This window comes from Peromyscus eremicus, chromosome 2 (genome assembly GCF_949786415.1).
Source record: "Peromyscus eremicus chromosome 2, PerEre_H2_v1, whole genome shotgun sequence".
In the NCBI taxonomy this organism is placed as follows: domain Eukaryota; kingdom Metazoa; phylum Chordata; class Mammalia; order Rodentia; family Cricetidae; genus Peromyscus; species Peromyscus eremicus.
This window is the reverse complement of record NC_081417.1, coordinates 62,061,972-62,083,513: the sequence shown is the minus strand read 5'-3', so window position 1 is coordinate 62,083,513 and position 21,542 is coordinate 62,061,972. Positions and strand designations below refer to the sequence as shown.

The following is a 21,542-nucleotide window of genomic DNA, read 5'->3' as shown; positions in this document are numbered from 1 at the left end:
AAAGATCTCATATTTAAAATACTAAGAAATATTTAAAAAAAGGGGGGAGGGGGCTGGAGAGACGGCTCAGTGGGTAAGAGCACTGTCTGCTTTTGCAGAGAACCCAGGATTCAGTTTCCAGCAGCCACATGATGGCTCACAACTGTCTGTAACTCCAGACCAGGAGATCTGACACCCTCTTCTGACCTCCTCACTGCATGTATGTTGTGCACAGACATACACACATTCAGGCAAAACATTCATACACATAAAATAAAACATAGATCTTTTCTTAAAATCCAAACTAAGGGATCCATATGAGTTCTGTTATAAAAGCAATGAAAAAAGTTCCCAAACTTTATAAAGATCAGCTATTTCACACTTCTAGAAAAATAGTCAAAGCCAAGCATGGTAGCACACAGTTCTGTGATACCAGCACTCAGGAGGCTGAGATGGAAGGACTGACAAACTCTAGACCAACACCAGCTATACAGCAAGACACTCTCCAAAAAAAGGAAAAAAAATTAAAAGACCAAAAGTGTGCATCATTTTTCAGAGGCTATTCACAAAAACAGCAGAGCTTCATTAGAACAAGTTTTATGGTTTAACTAAATCTAGTCCAATCTGCTATTGCAAAAAAAAAAAACCCTAAAACAAATATTTTACAAATCAACCTAAAAAAATAAGGTGGGTGGAATGTGGGTAGTGGGGTGACAGTGACGGAAGGGGAGAAGTGACCTTCTGAAACCTGCTCAGCCCCATGACGACACCATCTCCCACCCCGGGAACCGTCATTATTTCTAGTTGTGTTCTAAACAGTCCTCTCGCAGGCCGGCCGGCAGGGGCACACGCCTTTAATCCCAGCACTTGGGTGGCAGAGCCAGGTAGATCTCTGTGAGTTCAAGGCCAGCCTGGTCTACAGAGCGAGATCTAGGACAGGCACCAAAACTACTCAGAGAAACCCTGTCTCGAAAAACCAAAAAAAAAAAAAAAAAAAAAAAAGAAAGAAAAAAGAAAAACAACAAACTCCACTTGCAGAGAGATGTCTATTTCATCTGATTTGAAGCAGGGCAATCATGCAAACAGTTCCACTTATGGCTTTTGTTGAAAACAACTGCCTAAAATTACTGAAGTTCAGAAGTACCCTACGCAGTAAGAAAAATACACACACACACACACACACACACACACACACACACACACACACACACACACAAAACCCTGAAAGACAAAACTAGGCTCTGAGATGTCCATGTCTTTGAAAAGTTCTGAAAAATTCCTACGAATTTAGAATACCATACCAGTGTGTGGGTCGTGTGTATGTACAGAGTGATGTGCATGCCCGACAAGGGTCAGAAAGCTCACATTTCTCCCTGTGCAAGCAAGAACTGAAGCCTAAGGCCAAGCTGTCAACCACTTGGCTCAATGTTAAGTGTTCCCTAACGCACGCACGCACAGGCACACTCCACAAATCCCAAGTAAATCAAAGCTATCTCTATACAATCATCAGCATACATTAAACTGAATTCATTGGCCACACATGAAAAAGAACATAGACTTTAGAAAATTAGGTTAAAATTACTAGGCAAGCTAACAATTATAACAAGCACACTAAATGTTAAATTTTAAAAACTGTATTAGTGAGATGGTTCGATGGGTAAAGGCAATTGCCATTACACCTGGCAACCTAAGTGTGAGCCCACGTGGTAGGAGAGGACCAACTCCATTAAGGTGTGCTCCAATCTTCACATTGTGACATGCACGCACACAAACGCATGCATAAATAACTGTAAAAAACCCATAATTTACATATATTATATGCAAAAAATAATTTAAAATAACCATATAATTATGTAAGACATAAAAATACAGAGAGAAAGAGAGAGGAGCAAGCGATTATTTGAAATTAAAATCCTGGCTAAATTTCCTGAAGATTTTAATTTTTTAAAAATTTTATTATTGGAGAAGGAGAGATGGCTCAGTGGTCACGAACACTTTCTCGGCACAGGATCTGGGCTCAATTCCCAGCACCCACATGGCAGCCTACAACTGTCCATTACTCCAGTTTCAGGGGCTCTGACTTTCTGACAGACCCATATGTGATACACAGATATACATGTGAGAAAAACACTCATACAGAATAAAACTTTTAAATATTTTTAAGGGATTTTTAATTAAAGGGGAAGAGGGGCGTGCACATGAGTGCCTATATACACTCGAACACGCGTGTGTCTGTGTGTGGATTTGTGCATGTGAAGGGAGTGTCCATGGAGGCCACAGAGGGTATCAGAGGTCTCCTGAAACTGGAATTACAGGTGGTTGGTTGTGAATGACCAATTTGGGTGCAAAACTCCACAAGAACAGCAGGGTGCTCTTAACTGCTGAGCCATCTCTCCAGCCCCTACTGGAGATTTTTTTGTTTTTGTTTTTGATTTTCGAGACAGGGTGTCGCTGTGTAGCTTTGGAGCCTGTCCTGGAACTCACTCTGTAGACCAGGCTGGCCTCAAACTCACAGAGATCCGCCTGCCTCTGCCTCCCAAGTGCTGGGATTAAAGGTGTGTGCCACCGCCGCCACCGCCACCACCACCACCCGGCTTTCTATTGAAGATTTTAAATTAGCTCTTTTCAACAGGATTATAGAAAGCTATGGCTGAAGGACTAACGGAGTCAGCAAGATAGCACACGCCACAAATCGTTCTTGGAAACTGACACAGGTTTTGAGTTCTGGCTAGCCTGGAACACATAGCTATACCGTCTCACACACATAAAATCCTAACGGAAAGTAAAGTATTAAGTGTCTCAAACCATTTCCATCAAGGTAAAGGGAGATGGAGGTAGGAGTGTGGTGGTTTGAAAGAAAACGGCCCCCAAATGGAGTGGCACTATTAGGAGGTGTGGCTTTGTGGAGTGGGTGTGGTCTTGCTGAGGAAGTGTGTAGTTACTGTGGGGGCGGGCTTGGAGGTCTATCTTGCTCAAGCATCCCTCATTGTGACACTGAGTCCACTTCCTGTTGCCTTCTGATCAAGATGTAGCCTGCACCATGTCTGCTTGTATACTGCTCTGCTCCCTGCCTCGATAATGGACTGAACCTCTACATTATAAGCTGTCACCTCAATTAAATGTTTTCCTTTATAACAGTTGCCATGTTCATGATGTCTCTTCACAATAATAGAAACCCTAACTAAGACAAGGAGGAACAATGAAAAGATAGGACAACGGAACAAAGGCTTTGTGTTTGTGTCCTTACAATTTATTAACCCTACTATTTAAATCTCTACACTTTTATTTTTCCTCTTTCTTTTTCTTTTTTTTAGACAAGGACTCATTACAGCAGCCCTGGCTAGCCTGTAACTCACAGAGATCTATCTGTTTCTGCCTTTCAAGTGCTGGGGTCAGAGGTGTGCACCACCATGCCTGGATAAGCTTCAATTTATTTATATAAAATAAATGTATTTATGAATGATGATAATGTTTTATAAATGTATTTTTATATATTATGAAAATATAAAATACACACATACATATACACACACTTAAAAAAACAACTGTAAGTAAGGTGGCTCTTGCCTTTAACCCAGCACTCGACACTGGGAGGTGGATCTTTGTGAGTTAGAGGCAAGCCTGGTCTACAGAGCTAGTACTAGGATAGCCAGGGACACAGAGAAACCCTATCTAGAAAAACCACAATGAGTGAATGAATGAATGAATGAATGAATGAAATGAATGGGATGAACAAACAAGTGCAATTAGGGGCTGGAGAGATGGCTCAGCAGTTGACAGCGCTGGATGCTCTTCCAGAGGATCGGGGTTTGATTCCCAGCACCCTCACGGCAGCTCACAATTGTCTGTACTTCCAGTCCCAGGGGATCCAATGCCGCCTTCTGGCCTCTGTGGGCACTGCATTACATACACGTGGCGCATAGACATACATGCAGACAAAATATCTATACACACAAAAATTATTAAATAAAAAAATAACTTAAAAGATAAAGTGAAATTTTAAAAATGAGAAAGTTTTCATTAAAAGAATAATCTAGAAAGCTTAATATTCATTATAACTGAAGATTAAAAAATAAATAAAAGCCAGACATGGTGGTGCACACCTTTAAACCAGTACTTGAGCAGAGGTAGGCAAGCTTCTGTGAGTCCCAGGCCAGCCTGGTCTACATAGTTCTAGAACTAGAGAGAGACAGTCTCGGAGGGAAAAAATAAAAATGAAACAGACCACAGTAGCATGTTTCCCATTAATGCACACACAACAGCTGGAAGGAAGGAGGGAAAACCCAAAGGGCAGACCTTTGTAAAACTGTAAGATCCCAGAGAGCCCGGGAGGGGCTCACTGGCCACTGACACTTGCCACCAAGCCTGACAAGCTGAGGTCCGTCCCACAAACACAAGTGGTGCAGGAGAAAACAACTCTTGCATGTGTCCTCTGACCTCCAAAGGAGAGCGACAGCATACACACCTATTATATGCACACACAAATTAAAATGTAATAAAAATGTTCATTCCATAAAGAAGGTGGGCATAACTGTATTCCTGACACTAAAGGAGGCTGAGGCAAGAGAACTGAAAGTTTTTTTTTTTGGGTTGCTTTTGTTTGTTTTTTGTTTTTCTTTTTTGGTTTTTTGAGACAAAGGAAAAAAAATACTTGTAAGAGATGTCTCAACAGCAATACTAGAAGCAACACATGCTTTCAAAGGTCTGTAGAAAAATTATTCAATCTAGCAAAACTATACTTCAATTACAAAGTGTGTATTTTCAGATGTAATAATGTCAACATTATCTTTAATGACACTCTTAGAACTGACACCTCACATCCCACACTCCAAAGACTGTAACTAACCACTGCAGTGGCACAAGCCTGTAAGCTTGGCACTCAGGAAACAAGAGACAGGGTATCTAGATCACCAGGCTAGACCAGCCTGGGCTACAAAACAAGACCCTTACCTCAAAAGAACCAAAACCACACAAACAAATGTTTAAAAATGTACAAGACTCAAAAGAATAAACTTATCAAAGTGAATAATTAGTGTAACCACTAAAAAACAAGGCAAATAAAAAAAACACCTCTTATTTTAGTAACAATTATTTTGATGGGGAGTAATTAAGGTAAGACTGGGCATATTCCTGGTGGTAAGGCTGTGGCCAGGATTAAAAAGGGCATCTGACATGACCTCTGACCTCCAAACACACATTTACACACACGAGAATTTGTGCCCACACACATGCACTTGCACTCGCGAACGTGCATGTATGCATATAGACAATGGGCATGGTGGTGCACTTAATCCCAACATACAGGAGATTAAAGTAGGAGGATCTGGAATTCAAGGTCACCCTCCACTGCAGAGTGGGAATCCTGAAGCCTAAGAATAAACCTACAAGGATAACTGTGATTCTATGCTGAAGACTATAAAATATTCATGGGGAATTTTTTGTTTGTTTGTTTAGACATCATCTATGTAGCCCTAGAATCTCACTATGTAGACCAAACTGACCTTGAACTCACAGAAATCCACCTGGCTCTGCATCTGCTGGGATTAAAGGCATGCACAACCATGCTTGCTGATAAATTTTTTAAATGAGTGTGCAGCTGAAGTTTTCCTGTGTCCCCTGGCCTGCGGTCAGGACAAATCTCTCTCACCTGCCAGTCCCGCAGCCACTGGGACCCAAGTAAACACTGAGGCTTATATTATTTACAAACTGTATAGTCTATGGCAGGCCTCTTGCTAGCTAGCTCTAATATCTTAAATTAACCCATTACTATTCATCTATGTATCGCCACATGTTCCGTGGCTTTACCTGCGTCCAATTACATGTTGCTCCTTGGGCGGTTTGTTGGCATCTCTCCACTCAGCCTTCCTCTTCCCAGAATTCTCCTTGTCTGCTTATCCTGCTTATACTTCCTGCCTGACTACTGGCCAATCAGTGTTTTACTAAACCAGTGTACAAAAGCATTATCCCACAGCATTTCCCCTTTTATGTTTAATTAAAAAGTAAGGTTTTAACTTTAACATAGTAAAATTACATATAACAAAACAGTTATCAAGCAAGAATTATAGTTATAATATTTAGTCTATTTGTATTTGGCAAAAATCAAAGAAGGTATCCTATCTATCCTATATTTGTGAGTTCAAGGTTTCAAATCTACCTTATCTCCTAACAAAACCAAGGAAAACCATAATTATAACTATCTAGTCTTCAACTACATCAAAGACCTCAGAAGGATACAATATTGCCTAAGTAAACAGGAAGAGCATTGTCAGCAACTTCCAAAAATCTAGAATGACAGAGAGCTGGCTACTTGGACAGTTACCCAAAGTTCTTCTGTAACATTGGGGTATCCATTCTTCAGCCTACAGGCCTAGAGTCTCTCAGTCACTTCTGTCTGTGTCCTGTAGAATGTCTGGCAGTTTCTTCTGCAAAGTGGAACCTGAAGGATCATTTCACCTTGTTTTGGCAAATTCAGTGGTCATTTTCCTATGTGTCCTGCATGTCCAATTTATACATTTTATCAGCAATCTAGGCAAGAACAGTTTCTTGCCCAAATGGCTACTTTTGCCAAGAAGAAGATAAACTCCATATGGAGTATCTTTAATGACAATCATCTTCCTTGAAGTAATTGGTGCTTTCAGAAGCAGATGTGTCTCATTGTTCAGAAAAGTCTAAGTTTTTAAAACATTTTAAATGCCATATTCTGTAGGTCTTTGAAGTGTTTGAAGATTAACTATCTAACTGAAATATATCTACATATATCTAAAAAACTTAATATGACAAGTTTGATTTTCATGGAGATTAATTATTAATCTGTATTTCTTAATTATACATTACAATTGTAAATGAGCTATACAAACATAATACCTTAAATAAGAGTAGAAATATACATACAGTATAACAAAATTAACTTTAAATTTGTATCAATAAACTAAAATCCATAGCAATGTAAAACATTTTAAACAAGTTGTTAGTTACTCTTTATCCTATCATATCTATGTCCCCTTCTCTTCTTTACAAAGAGATTGCATTTATCATTTATAATCAACCCTCTTTAAATAAAAATAAACATTTATAAACAATATTTTGGGAATTTGGACATAGCTTCTCATGCTACTTCCTGCTGGTCTTTCAATGGTTTTGGGGTTTGGGGTAATTGTCATTGTTTAGGATGGTTGGTTTTAAGTTGTTATTATTAATGGTCAGGAAAGAGGTTAAACAAAGGAGATTAGATTTAAGATTCTTGTTTGAAAAAAAAAGGATATAGGTAAGAGGTAGATTATTGAATCTACTTAAAAAAAGATATAGAAATGATAGAATAAAGGGTAGATTATTGAATCTACTCTGAAAAGAAAAAAAGGATACAGACATGATACAGATAAAAAGGTAGAATATTGAATCTACTTTTATTTATTTATTTATTTATTTATTTATTTATTTATTTATTTATTTATTTTGGTTTTTCGAGACAGGGTTTCTCTGTGTAGCTTTGCGCCTTTTCCTGTAACTCACTCGGTAGCCCAGGCTGGCCTCGAACTCACAGAGATCCGCCTGGCTCTGCCTCCCGAGTGCTGGGATTAAAGGCGTGCGCCACCACCGCCCGGCTAAATCTACTTTTAAAAGACAACTACCAGTTTTAAATACTTTACATTGGAATTGATTTTTATATGTTGTATACAAATTATATATATTGAGATTGATATTGTTAGAAAATGCTGTATGTATATTTCTAATCTTGCTCAAGACATTGTATCTATACAGTTCATTTAACAATGTAATGCAATTTGCTAATCCTTGAATGTTATTATTACCAACTATTAGGATATAAAGAAATGAAAGTAAGTAGTTAGACATTACAATCAAACTTGTAGTCATATCAGGTATGTTTTCAAGGTCAAGCAGGGATATATTTTAGATGGACAGGTCATCTTCAAACCCTTCAGAGATCTACAGAATATGGCATTTAAAATGTTTTAGTAACATAGATTTCCTTTCTTTATGACTATGAGACACGTCTGCTCCTGGCAGCACCAATCTACTTCAGAGAAGATATGGGCATTGAAGAAAATGCATATGGAGCTTTCACTATGGCAAAAGTTAGCGACTGGGCAACAAAGTGCCCTCACATTGACTGCTGACAGTATGCTATCCAAAATGGACAAACAGGACACAAAACAAAGGACTACCGATCCTTGCCAAGACAAGCGTGGTTGCAGCTTTGGTAACAGGCATCCTCTGAGGCCAGGGCAATACAGCAACATCGCTGAAGTGGCTTTGCAATCCAGAAAAGGTACAGTGCCCCTTTCTTCGAAGGCAGCTGAACAGGCAGTGCACTGATGGCTTCTGGTGTGCAGTGGAACAGCAGCTGAAACAGTTATTCTTGAAGGAGTAACTAGGCTGACCCAGTTTAACCTCTCAATGGTAGACTGGCATTTAATAAAGGAGATGAAGCCACCCATAAGCTGAGAAGAATGTGCAGCCAAATTCCAAAAACACCAGCAATTTCCAGAATTTAAAATCCTGAATCATGGCAAGACATTGGTGGAATTCGAGTTTATCTGGTACATGGAATATTCACACTGAATGTGAGATCGAGCTATAGGCCTTGTGTACATCTTACTTCACAAATGAGTCTGTCAGACACACTAAGCCTGTAGGCTGAAGATGATGCCCCAACGTTGCAGAGAAACCTCAGGTGACTGTCCAGGCAGCTGGCTGTTTCTGTCATAACTCATTTTTTGGAAGTCACTTGTTTGCACTTCCTGTTTCACTAGGTAATATTATTTCCTTCTTGGGTCTCTGAGGGAGTTGAATATTAGATAGTTGTAGTTAACAATTTTCCTTGTTAAGAAATTCAGAAAAGAAACTCACTAAGGAGGTGTAAAGTGTGTAAGTTTGAAAGACATTATAAGATAGTTTTCTGTTGGTAATACAAGGCAGGATAGAAAGTTAATTAGGTATATTTTGGACTCACCAAAATAGGATAGATAATGGAATATTTTCTCTGAATTTGTCAATGCAAATGAACTAGACATTGTTGATTTATTGCTTGTATATATTGTATAGTTATTGTATTTATTGTATAAAGTTTTTCTTATATTAGTTATAATTTATTTTTCTAAATTATTTTTAGACAAAAAAAGGAAATGTGGTGATATTTTATTTGTACTTTAATAAAGTTTGCCTGGAGATCAGGGGAAAAAGTCACCCATTTTAGGCAAACAGGAAGTCAGGCAGCACATGCCCTTAATCCCTCAGCATGCAGGATCTCTGTGTGTTCAGGGCCACACTAGGGAACAGAGCCAAGAGTGGTGACACACGCCTTTAATCCCAGTACCAACCATCGAGGCCTGGAGGTCTGTACAGACAGACAGAAAGTGACAGGCTGAGTAGAAAGAGGAAGTGAGGTAGCTGGGCTAAGATAGCCAATGAGAGGGCAGAACAGCAAGGCAATAAAAGCCTGGGTACACAGGAAGTTGGAGCATTTGGAAGCTGCAGGGTTGGTGAGGTAAAGTTGGCTGGTGGCTTTCCGTATTTCCCTGATCTAAGGCTTTCACCCCTATATTTGGCTCCGTGGTTTTTATTTAATAAGACCATTTAGAAATTTGTCTACATGAGTGAGGTAGCAAATGCCTGAAATCCTATCACAAAAGACTGAAGCAGAAAGAATAAGTCTAAGCTACATAATCAAACCTGTCTCTAAAATAAAGACCTAAGTAAGTGCAGAGATAAATAAAACACATAGACTGAACAACTGTCATTAAAATGTCCATTTTCCAATGCGAAAATCCCATTCACTCCAACTAGTCCCCACACATATGCACTGGTACTCCAGCATACACAGGTGTGCGCACACACAATGGGCACGGAGGTGGACTTAATCCCAACACGTGTAAGAAAATAAAAAAAAAAAATCTAAGCAAAGGAGGTTGGAGAGATGGCTCAGCCAGTAAGAGCCTTGGCTGATCTTCCAGAGGACTCAGGTTCTATTCCTAGCACCACAAAGTGACTCAGAACCATCTGTAACTCTAGTCCCAGGGAATCCAATGCCCTCTTCAGGCCTACACTGGCACTGAATGCACATGGTGTACAGATATACTGTACACATATTAAATTATATATACACCCTGCAGAGTCACTTGGAAACTAACAAACTGATATTAAAACTTCAATGAATGAGTGAGGATGTAGTCTAGTGGCTACTTAGCATGTTCAAAGTTCTAGGTCTGATCATCAGTTCCACAAAAACTTCACATGGACAAAGAGTAGACAAAACAATCTTGAAATAAGAAACAAAATACACTTTTAATCCCAGCACTTGGGAGGCACAGGGAGGCGGATCTCTGTGAGTTAGAGGCCAGCCTGGTCTACAGAGCCAGCTGCAGGACAGCCAGGGCTACACAGAGAAACCTTGTCTCAAAAAAACTAACCAACCAAACATCAAAACAAAAGAGAAACCATAATAAACCTGAATATATATTAGATTTCAAGACTTTATAGTAATTAAGACTGCTAAAGGTACAAGGACAAACAGACAAATGTAAGGGAAGTGTGTGCAGACATATACCCACTTGTATAGAGTCACCTACTTTATAACAAAGACACCATTTCAATTCAGTGAAAAAGGATAGTTCCTCTCTGTTTTGTTTTTGCAACAGGGTCTCACTGTGCAGCCCTGGCTGGTGTTGAACTCACAGAGATCCAAAGAAGAAAGGATCATTTTTAATAAATAGCACACGCCTTTAATCCCAGCACTTGGGAGGCAGAGGTAGGCAGATCTCTGTGAGTTTGAGGCCAGCCTGGGCTACAGAGCTACTGAGTGAGTTCCAAGAAAGGTGCAAAGCTACACAGAGAAACCCTGTCTCAAAAAACAAAACAAACAAAACAAAACAAATAAAAATAACAACAGAAGCAAAATATCTAAATACTAAAGCCTATGAACCAGATGGCTGTACTGGCACATGCCTATACCAGAGTTTGTAGGTGGAAAAGAAGGATAGAATTTAGAAGAAGTCAAGGATATGAAACAACATCCTTCTCAAAAACAAACTTGGCACACTGGTACATACTTGTAATCCCAACAACTGGGAGGCTGAGATAGGAGGACTGCCAAAGTCAAGGCTAGCCTGAGCTACAAAAAGTAACTCTGACAAAAAAAAAGCAAAAATACTGTAAGAAAATAATTTTATAATGTGAGACATAAATACAAAAAGCCACTTACAGCAAAGGACCTGAATGAATGAGCCAAAAAGAAGAAATACAGTATACTATTCACCAGCCTGTTCATAGACTAAGAATTTGAAAAGTCTATATGAAAAGAGCCTCTTACACAGCAAGCCAACAGTTTGAAATGTAGAGTAATATGCCAGTGGGGAATAATGAGCAGAGGAAAAAGCCAGCCAGGCAGAAGGAAGTCCACATCAAGTGTCAAGTTTCCCACAGTAAGGAGGAACGAACAGTGGTGTGCCCACACACTCTCCTCCTGGGTGCCTGACTGGCATTACACACCAGACCCAGACTCCCAGGCAGGAGCTATGAATGACAACTGAAGAGAATCAGACTAACTCTAAAATAAAAGCAGTGGCCAAGGAGAAAAAACAAGAAATCTCTAACTCTTGACAATTTATCAGACGAAATGTCAACCAGTAGATTTTAGTACAGAAGATGAAACTACACAATGGTTATCTCTGCTAACAGTCATTCAGATAAAAAACAATAAATATAACAAAGTTTTCACATCCCTTTACCAATCCATGTATTACATTCAAACAGTAACCAAGTTCAAATACGCCATCTCTTTAGAAAAGTAGCATTTTCTAAGATACAGAAAACAAATTAAACTGGCAGAGGATTAAGTTAGAACATGCTACCTAACATTACCTAATTATTGAATAATAGATTGTTAAGTGTAACGAGGTAGCTCATGGTCTTTTTTTAACACACCACCTCCAGAAAGAAAACTCTATGTCAGACAAGCAAACCCTGGAAACCTGATGTTATATAACCACATATTTGTGATTATTCTGATTTCAAATATATGTAAATTCAGGAATGAACAAATGAAAAGGCTGTTGCAACTCATGTTTTAACTAGAGTTGCAAAGAATAAAGGTACAGAATATATGCCTTCCCATTATCACATGTAGGATCATCCCTCTTCCAAAAAGGTACATGCCATTTGTAACCTAATAACTGATGCCAGAAGAGGGGATGGGAGTGACTGGCACAAGACCCTAGTACTACAAAATAGAAAAACAGCTAGGCATGATTGTATATGCCTGCAATCCCAGCACTTGAAAATCAGAGACAGAGGGTTCCCCCAACTTCAAGGCCACAGAGGGCTACATAATGGACAATCAGGGGAAAGATCCTTTAGTTATCAGACAAAAGAGGAAGGTAATACAATTCAGTTAGACCAGAGGTTAAGATGTCAGAGGAAAAAGGCTCACTTATTATTGACCTACCAAGGAAAGTTTGATTTCCAATGAAAAGAATTTTAATGGGATGACTTGGGAAAAAAGTAACTTGCCAGGTGGTGATGGCAAACCCCTTCAGTCCCACCACTCGGGAAGCAGAGGCAGGTGGATCTCTGTAAGTTCAAAGCCAGCCTGGACTACAGAGTGAGTTCCAGGACAGCCAGGGCTGTTATACAGAGAAACCCAGTCTCAAAAACAAAAGGAAGGAAGGAAAAGAAAGAATGAAAAAAGTAACTTACACAGTCACAAAGATTTTATGTTCAATATGAAGGCAAGATTTAGACAACCAAATGGTATCTTATTTGAACCCAAAATCTTTCAGAAGAATAGCCTAAAAAGCAGTCTCAAAAATCCTGGTGTCACAAAAGACCTAAACTTTGACCTTTAGCTACTTAAGGGAAATAAAATCACAGTTCCAGTATAATTTCTTTTTTTTTTTTTTTTGGTTTTTCGAGACAGGGTTTCTCTGTGTAGCTTTGCGCCTTTCCTGGGACTCACTTGGTAGTCCAGGCTGGCCTCGAACTCGCAGAGATCCGCCTGGCTCTGCCTCCCGAGTGCTGGGATTAAAGGCGTGCGCCACCACCGCCCGGCAGTTCCAGTATAATTTCAAAAAAAGGATGTAAGACAGGAAGAAAAGAACTAGTACCAACGAGTCCATCAGTCTTAGAACGTTCTGAGTCCATTTTAATACTGCACATAAATTATTTTATGTATACCTTGAAAATAACCTAGTCTATCTAACAGGGTATCTTCACTGGATATGGTAACATATACCTATAATCCCAGCACTTGGCAGAGAGGGAACAAGGCAGTAAGATGCCATAAGTCTGGGGCCAGCCTGAACTACACAGAAAATTCCAGAACAGCCTGGGCTACAGAGTGAGACCGTATCTCAAAATAACAAACAAACAAAAACAAAGTCAAGATACTCTTAGGGGTCTAAAACTAAGAGGCAGGGCAAATATTCTAAAGTAAATCTGAGCAGTGAGCCTTAAATTTTTAAATATAAACTGTCCACCAATATCTGAGGGTCAGCTCTGGGAAAGCATCTTCATTCTTTTAAGACAGGGTCTCATTACGTAGCCTTGGCTGGCCTGGAACTCACTATGTGGACCAGGATGAGAAAAATCCACTTGCCTGGTCTGCAGGTGCACCACATACGTGACCAGTGCCTACAGAGGCAGAAGAGGACATCAGACAGCCTGGAACCAGAGTTACAGATGTTGTGAGCTCTTAACCACTGGGCCAACTCTCCAGACCCTCAAGCCCCAACCCCATTCCATCAATGGACTGCTTGGTAGAAAAAGGTCCCTGCCACCAAGCCTGATGACCTGATTCAACCCCTGGGAGACTGAATCACTAATTCCCCTAATTGTTCTGTGACCCACACTTGTGTATCATAGCCCATGCATACCCACACACATAGACACACAAATTTTTTTTTTTTTGCTTTTTTTTTTTTTTTTTTGGTTTTTTCAAGACAGGGTTTCTCCATGTAGTTTTAGTGCTTGTCCTGGATCTCACTCTGTAGACTAAGCTGGCCTCAAATTCATAGAGATCCTCCTGACTCTGCCTCCCGAATGCTGGGTTTAAAAGTATGCGCAACCGCCGGGCGGTGGTGGCGCACGCCTTTAATCCCAGCACTCGGGAGGCAGAGCCAGGCGGATCTCTGTGAGTTCGAGGCCAGCCTGGACTACCAAGTGAGTTCCAGGAAAGGCGCAAAGCTACACAGAGAAACCCTGTCTCGAAAAAACCAAAAAAAAAAGAAAAAAAAAAAAAAAGTATGCGCAACCACCACCCAGCAAATTTTTTTAAAAAATGAACAACATATTAATTTTTAAAAAAGCATCTATATTTATTTAATTAATTTTTTGAGACAGAGTGTTTCTATATTTTGCAGGATTTTTGTTCACGCTGACATTCTGAGACTACCAATAAAGTTTACCTTGAATCGGGGGCAGAGTCAACAACTGGCTGACTGGAATTAGCCATAGAGGTTTTGGAGAAGGGGGGGGGCACACAAAGGAAGTAGTAGGGAGGGGCTTAGAGAGATGCTTGGGCCTTTTCAATCTGGGAAGCATGGAGAGACAGGGTCAGCTGATCGTTCCTTAGTCCCTCTTTGGGTTCAAGGTAAACTTTATTGACAGTTTGGAGTGTCAGTGCAAGCAAATATTCCACCAAACAACATAGCCCAGGCTGGCCTGGAACTCAGAGATCCACCTGCTTCTACCTCAGAATGCTGCAATTAAAGGCTTATGCCACCATGGATGGGAGCATCTGTATTTTCAAAGTAACTGACGGACAGGCTTAGGAGAACACACCTGTAATCCCAGTATTCAGGGAAGCTGAGGAAAAGTAACCTTGAGTTCAAGGCTAGCCTGGGCTACAAAGTGGAGCCCTTGGGAAGAAGGAAGGTGGGGAGACAAACATTTCCATAAACTAAAAAAAGCAGATTTGATCTGGCATAGTCCTAGAGTGGAACAGAAATGTTTGGGGATTCTAATTAGAAACTCAATATTCAAATCCAGCATGGTTAACATACCTTCAGTCCCAGCTACTGGGGAGGCTGAGGCAAGAGAATAAAAAAAATCAAGGTTTTGGAGCTATTGAGATGGTCCAGGGATTAAGAACATGTACTACAGCTGGGCAGTGGTGGCACATGCCTTTGCACTTGGGCAGTAGAGACAGGCAGATTTCTGAGTTCAAGGCCAGCCTGGTCTACAGAGTTCCAGCATAGCCAGGGCTCCATGGAAGAACCCTGTCTTGAAAAAACAAAAATAATAAATGAATGAATGAATGATGTGCTGCTCTTGTAGGACTCAAGCTTGTTTCCCAGCACTGTCAGACAGATCACAACTACCTGTAACCCCAGCTCCAGAGGATCCAACACCTTTAGCCTCCATGGGCACCTGCACTCATGGGCACCTGCACTCACCCACAAATATATAATTTATAATTTATATAATATATAATATTATATAATATATAAAATAATATATAATTTTTGTTTTATTTTGGCATTTTGAAAGAGGGTTTCTTTATGTAGACTTAGCTGTCCTGGAACTAGCTCCATAGACCTCCTAGGCCTGCCTCTGCCTCCCTAGTGCTGGGATTAAAGGTGTGTGCCACCTACCACCACCAAACCTATATGTAACTAAAAATTTAAAAAAAAAAAAATTTCAAGGTCTGTTGTGGAATATTTGTCTAACTGGGCAAAGAGGTGTTACATTTCTTTATGCTGTATTTGTTTAACTATGTAAAGATGTGTTGCATTTGTTTTACCTGGCCTGCCTAAGGCACCTGATTGGTCTAATAAAAAGCTGAATGGCTAATAGCTAGGCAGGAGATGGCTAAGCAGGCCTAGTGAGCAGAGAGAATAAGTAAGAGGAGGAATCTAGGCTCAGGAAAGAACAAGGGAGAAAGAAGGGGAGATGCCAGGGGCCAGCCAGCCAGCCACCAGCCAGGCAGGCATGGAGGAAGCAGGAAAGTAGGACATACAGAATGAAAGAAAGGTAAAAAGCCCTGAGGCAAAACAGAGGAGGAGAAACAGGTTAAGTTAAAAAGCTATTGAGAAACAAGTCTAAGCTAAGGCTGAGCATTCATAACTAATAATAAGTCTCCGTGTCACGATTTGGGGGCTGGCAGTCAGGGAAAGCCTGTATATTTAAGACCAGCCTGGGTAACTTAGAGAGACCTTGTCTCAAAACAAACAAGTGCTAGAAGGATGGCTTAGCACTGAAGAGCACTTGCTGTTCTGGCAGAGAATTTGGTTCCTCGCACTCACATCCAAGTAGCTCAGAATCATCATCCACAACTCAAGTTCCAGGACATGCCTTGTTCTGGCCTCCGTGAGCACCTGCACATGTGATGCACATATATACACTCAGACACACACACACAAACAGGTAAAGTAAATAATCCTAAAAAAAATTCAAATGCTTTTTAAAGGGCTAGAAGCATAGCTCATTAGCACATTTGCCTAGCATGTACAAGAGTTCAATCCCAGTCTCACACACACACACACACACACACACACACACACACACAATGTACACCACTATATATCAATTTTCAAAGAACTAAGCTGTGATGGTTGGCTTTAAGTATCAACTTGACACAACCTGGAATCAACTGGGAAGAGTCTCAAAGAGAAACAGTTCACAGCGAGTTGGCCTATGGGCTTGTCAATGTAGCATCTTAAGTTAACTGATGTGGGAAAACAGAGCCTACTGTGGGTGGTGGCACCATTCTCTAGGCAGAGTCCTGAACTGTATCCACGGAGAACTCAAGCTGAGCCTAAGCAAGCAAGAAAGTAAACAAGCTCACATCACATGCATTCTTTTTTCTCTCTTCTCAACTGTGATATGACTAGCTGCTTCAGGCTTTGCCTTGACTTTCCCAGTTGAGGACTGTAAAGCTAGAATTGTGAGCTGGAATAAAAACTCTCTTCCCTAAGCTGCTTTTCCTTTCAGAGTATTTAATTACAACAGCACAAACCAAACAAGGACATAATCATTTTATGTATATGGCTATTTTGTCTGCATTTGTATCTATGCACCACACGCACGCAGTACCCAGAGGCCAGAAGACAGAATCAGATCTCCTGGGAATAGAGTTACAGATGGTTGTGAGCTGCCATGCAGATGCTGTGAATCAAACCCAGGTTCTCTGAAAGAGAAGCCAATGTTCTTAATTAACCCCTGAGCCATCTTTCCAGTCCCAGTTAAATAATTTACTTACTGTTTGTCTTAGCCTCTAATTCTCTAACTTGCTAAGTAGCCATGGATGGCCTTGAACTCTTGATCTTCTCATTCCCCACATCCAAATGCTCAGACAGACTACAGGTATGTGCCACTACCACCAAATTGGAAAACAACATTTAAAAAACGAAATATTTAGCTGGCCTGAAGACACATGCATTCTGAGTGCTAGGGTTACAGGCATATGTCTTCGGGCCTAGTTAAATATTTCTGTTTTTTAAAATGCTGTCTTTCAGGCTGGAAAGATGGCTTATTGGTTAAAAGCACTGGCTGCTCTTCCAAGGGCCTGAGTTCAATCTGCAGCACCCACATGGCAGCTCACAACCATCAACAGTGGGGTCTGATGCCCTCTTCTGGCCTGTAGGCATACATGTAGATAGAGCACTCATAAAATACAGACATAAATAAAAAAAAATTTGAAAATTCTGTCTTCCAAGTTGGTGGTAGTGGTACATACCTGTAATTTGTCTGTATTTGAGCATTTGGTACATTGTGAAACACTTGGGTAGAGTCCCAGTACAACACACACACACACACACACACACACACACACACACACACACACACACCATTCATATGCTAATCTGAAGAAACAGAAAATAATTTGAGTATGGTATTAGAGATTGACCCTAGGGTCTCCTACATTCTGGGCAAGTGCTCTACCACTAAGCTATATTCTCAGAATCCATTTTAAAAAGACTTTTATAACCCTGAGCCATTCTCCAGGTCCTCAGCCTCCCAATTTTTAAATATAAAGTAAAAATCACCAGCTGAATAGTTAGCACTTCTACCCACCTTCACTCCAATTCTCACAAAGTCAAGTCCTGGAAACAAAATCTGTCTTCGAAAGCAAGAGGTAGAGAAAAGGCCTTTTTCGTCCTCAGTCTTTTCCTGGCCCAATCCTCCAGGATTGTGACAAAGAACCTGGCATCAACAAACCTCACATAAAATTGCTGCCAATGCCTAGAAGTCTTCGCCAGCTAGAGTTGTCCCCATTAACATTTTTATACTGAGGTAGATCACTGCCACTAGGTGGCGGCAAACTACCTCCAAGACCAGATCAGATTTAGATCACGAGGATTTCCTGAAACTCCGAGGCAGAAATAACATCTCACACTTTGTGCAACTTGTTTAACGCCACTTGTCACAGTAAAGTAGAACTTACATATCACCAACTATATAGTGGCCATTCTAGAATATGACCTTCTGGACTTAAGTCACACGTTAATACTGTTATATACAAAATAAAGTTAAACATGATCATTTATGCCAGTGTAATATGCATGCAATACAACTGAACAGGTCCATTCTTATCATCACAGCAATCAGAAACAGAGGTGGGAAGACCTGAGTTCAATAAGTTCAATAACTGTATATAGTTATTGTACTTTTGTATATAGTTTTTCTTATGTTAGTTATAAGCTTTTTCCTTTTTTCTTTTTATTAAAATAGAAAAGGGAAAATATGGTGATATTTTATTTGTATTAAAATGTTATTTGTATGTTAATAAATAAAGTTGCCCAGGGGTCAGAGCTATTAGCAAGCCATAGGAAAGCCCGGCAGTGGTGGTACACGTCTTTAATCCCAGCACTTGGTAGGCAGAGCTAGGTAAATCTCTGTGTGTTCAGGGATACAGCCAGCATTGGAGACACACGCCTTTAATCTCAATACCAACCATAGAAGATCTGGAGGTCTGTACAGACAGGCAGTGACGAGGCGGTCATGTGATTGGGTTTGCAACCAATGAGAAGGCAGAACAGAAAGTCTATATAAAGACTTTAACACAGGAAGTAGCTCTCCTTCGGAGAGGTAGGACCACCACAGGAGGAAGGGTAAGGTTTTAGCTCTTAGCTCTGACCTCTTGGCTTTCTTCTTTGCATTGGTTCTGTGTTTCTTATTTAATAAGACGGCTGGTTACATCTACAAACCTTGTTTTGAAAAAACAAAAAAATAAAAATAAAAATAGGAAATGAAATTCTAGAGACATTAATAAGTGAATACAAAGTGAAGTGCTGTAGTTCCAGCACTTAGAAGACTGATGCAGGAGTTCTCAAGTTCAAAGCCAGACTGGGATACAGAATAAGTTCCACGTAATGAGCCATAAAGTGAGACCCGTCTCAAAAATTAAAAACTAAAAATAGAAAGTTGGACAAGGTATGTGTGGTGGTTCATGCTTAGAATCCAAGCATTTGTTAGGTAGAGGCAGAAAGAAAGAATAAGAGTTTGAGGTTAGCCTGGGCTACATGAAGAGGGAGGAGGACAGGCAAGTGGGAGAGAGAGAAGAGAGGAGGAGATGGGAGCCAAGAGGGAAGCTGAGTAGGAATAGGTTGTTTTTGTTTTTGTGGGAGACAGGGTCGCTCTGCAGACCAGGCTGTCCTCAAACTCAGAGATTATGATTACACAGAAAAGTGATTGTAGTGGAGAAGCCTGGCAGACATATTACCATTAATGAGACGTGAAATGATGTGCCACCTTAAAGGATATAAGGAATGTGAGGAAATTCCACAGACTCTAACTGAAAGCCAGTCTACAAAATAAGTGATTATAATGACCAAACATCGAGATCATGAAGTCTAGAGCAAGACTAGGAATGCTACTGTGTTCAAAGCTTCTACAGCAGGACAGTACAAGACAAGTGCACCCTTTGTTACCATAACCTGATGGTGACTGGGCAGATTTAATGGGATCTGAGCATTTTTTTTCTTTCTTTTTTTTTTTCCTTATTTTTCTCATCTTCTTGGGATCTGAGTATTAAATGGTACTTACATCTCAACCTTACTTTCTCTTTTGGGGAGGCAGAGGAACAGAGGTCCTGCTCTGTATCCCAACCCAAACTCACAACAACCCATCTGCCTAGGCTTCCCAATTGATAAGATTACAAGTATGAGTTCGTTAATCATCACAGCCAGCTTCATTTTAGTTTCTTGATTGTTAATAATAATTCGAGTGTACAGAATACCCTTGTTTGTAGGGTACACACTAAAATACTCAGAGTAATAATGAAACATCAGATACCTTCAAATGGCTTCTCCCAAAAATTCTTTGAACTTGTCTCAAAGTGTTTAATTCTTTAAGAATTAGAGTGCCTAATAAAGAATAGAATCTATCAGAATTGTTGTCCAAGGAGTAACAGGAGAAAAGGAAATGAATACCTGGGGACCAACAAATAAAAGGCGACCCACAACAGCCAAAGTAATAATGAACCATAAAATGGGGCTTGAGGTACAGCTCAAGAGATCGCAAGCTTCGGACCCTTGGTTCCTTCTCTAATAGTTCAGAATCTCAGAGGGAACCATGAACTGAAAAGTATGATTATGATCTCAATGCTAGAAAGAGTAACTTAAAAATTATTTAAGTACTAAACCATGACGGAATCTAAGGCTAGAACACCTTTCAGGTGGTTTTACTTTGGAGGTAAAGACTCCGCATTCTGTAGGAACTGAAAGGCATTGCTACTGGTCAGTGGATGTGTTTCCTCTGTGAAGACAGTGAGCAATGTGGATAGGCAGGATTTGGAGGGGAGGTCAAATTTTAAGTTTAAAGTCAGAATTAAGGAATCCAGACAAGCAGGTCAGTTAAGGCATCAGCCACCAGGACATAATGACACTTGGTATTGCAAAGGGCATTAAGCCATGAGTCCAGTAGTTCAGCTGGTTATAAGGATAGGCTGGTTTAGCATGTCGGATGAATGGTTACATATGACGCAAGCAATGACACTTTGTTACCTACCACTCTACAATCCTCCTTGTCCTGCTGCTACCTTAAACACACCTCCATCAGCGTACTGGAATTCTGACAGACAATTCTGATTCATTTTAATAGTCCAGATTCTCAGATTTGGTGCAATCTTAAACAGCCTAACTACTTGATTCCAATCTCATTCCCCAAGCACAGGTACTAGAGTATGCCCCAACTCTGATTTTTCTCCGGAAAATATACTGGGCAAAGTGTACAAAGTGCTCTCATGGGAGAGCACTTATTTAGCATACATACGGTCCTCAACTTAAAACCCAGCACTGTCTACCTGTCCCCCAAATTTTCTAATGTTTATTCATCTTATTAGCCATGACCATTACACTTTTCCTGAAGGCTACGTTCTGTCTCCAAACTACAGTCCAACTGCAAGGATCTTTACGGATCTCTTACCAGACAACAGACCTCCACAGCTGAACATTCAAGTACGGTTTTGAGAAGCAGGGCAAAATATAGTTAAGACATACAAACTAGGTAAGCTACAGAACCTGGAAGGCAAACTAACCCATGTAACTAACCCTGGGCAAGTCTCCTCAACTCCCTACAAGCCTTAACTTCACGCTCCGTCCCATTTATGG

The 21,542-nt window shown here is 40.3% G+C and overlaps 1 protein-coding gene across 2 annotated transcripts in view; it reads right to left on the bottom strand.

Annotated features, from left to right (window-relative positions):
• Positions 1 to 21,542, bottom strand: part of Ube2r2 (ubiquitin conjugating enzyme E2 R2) — an 87,375-nt gene that overhangs the window by 36,385 nt on the left and 29,448 nt on the right. The window lies entirely within an intron of this gene.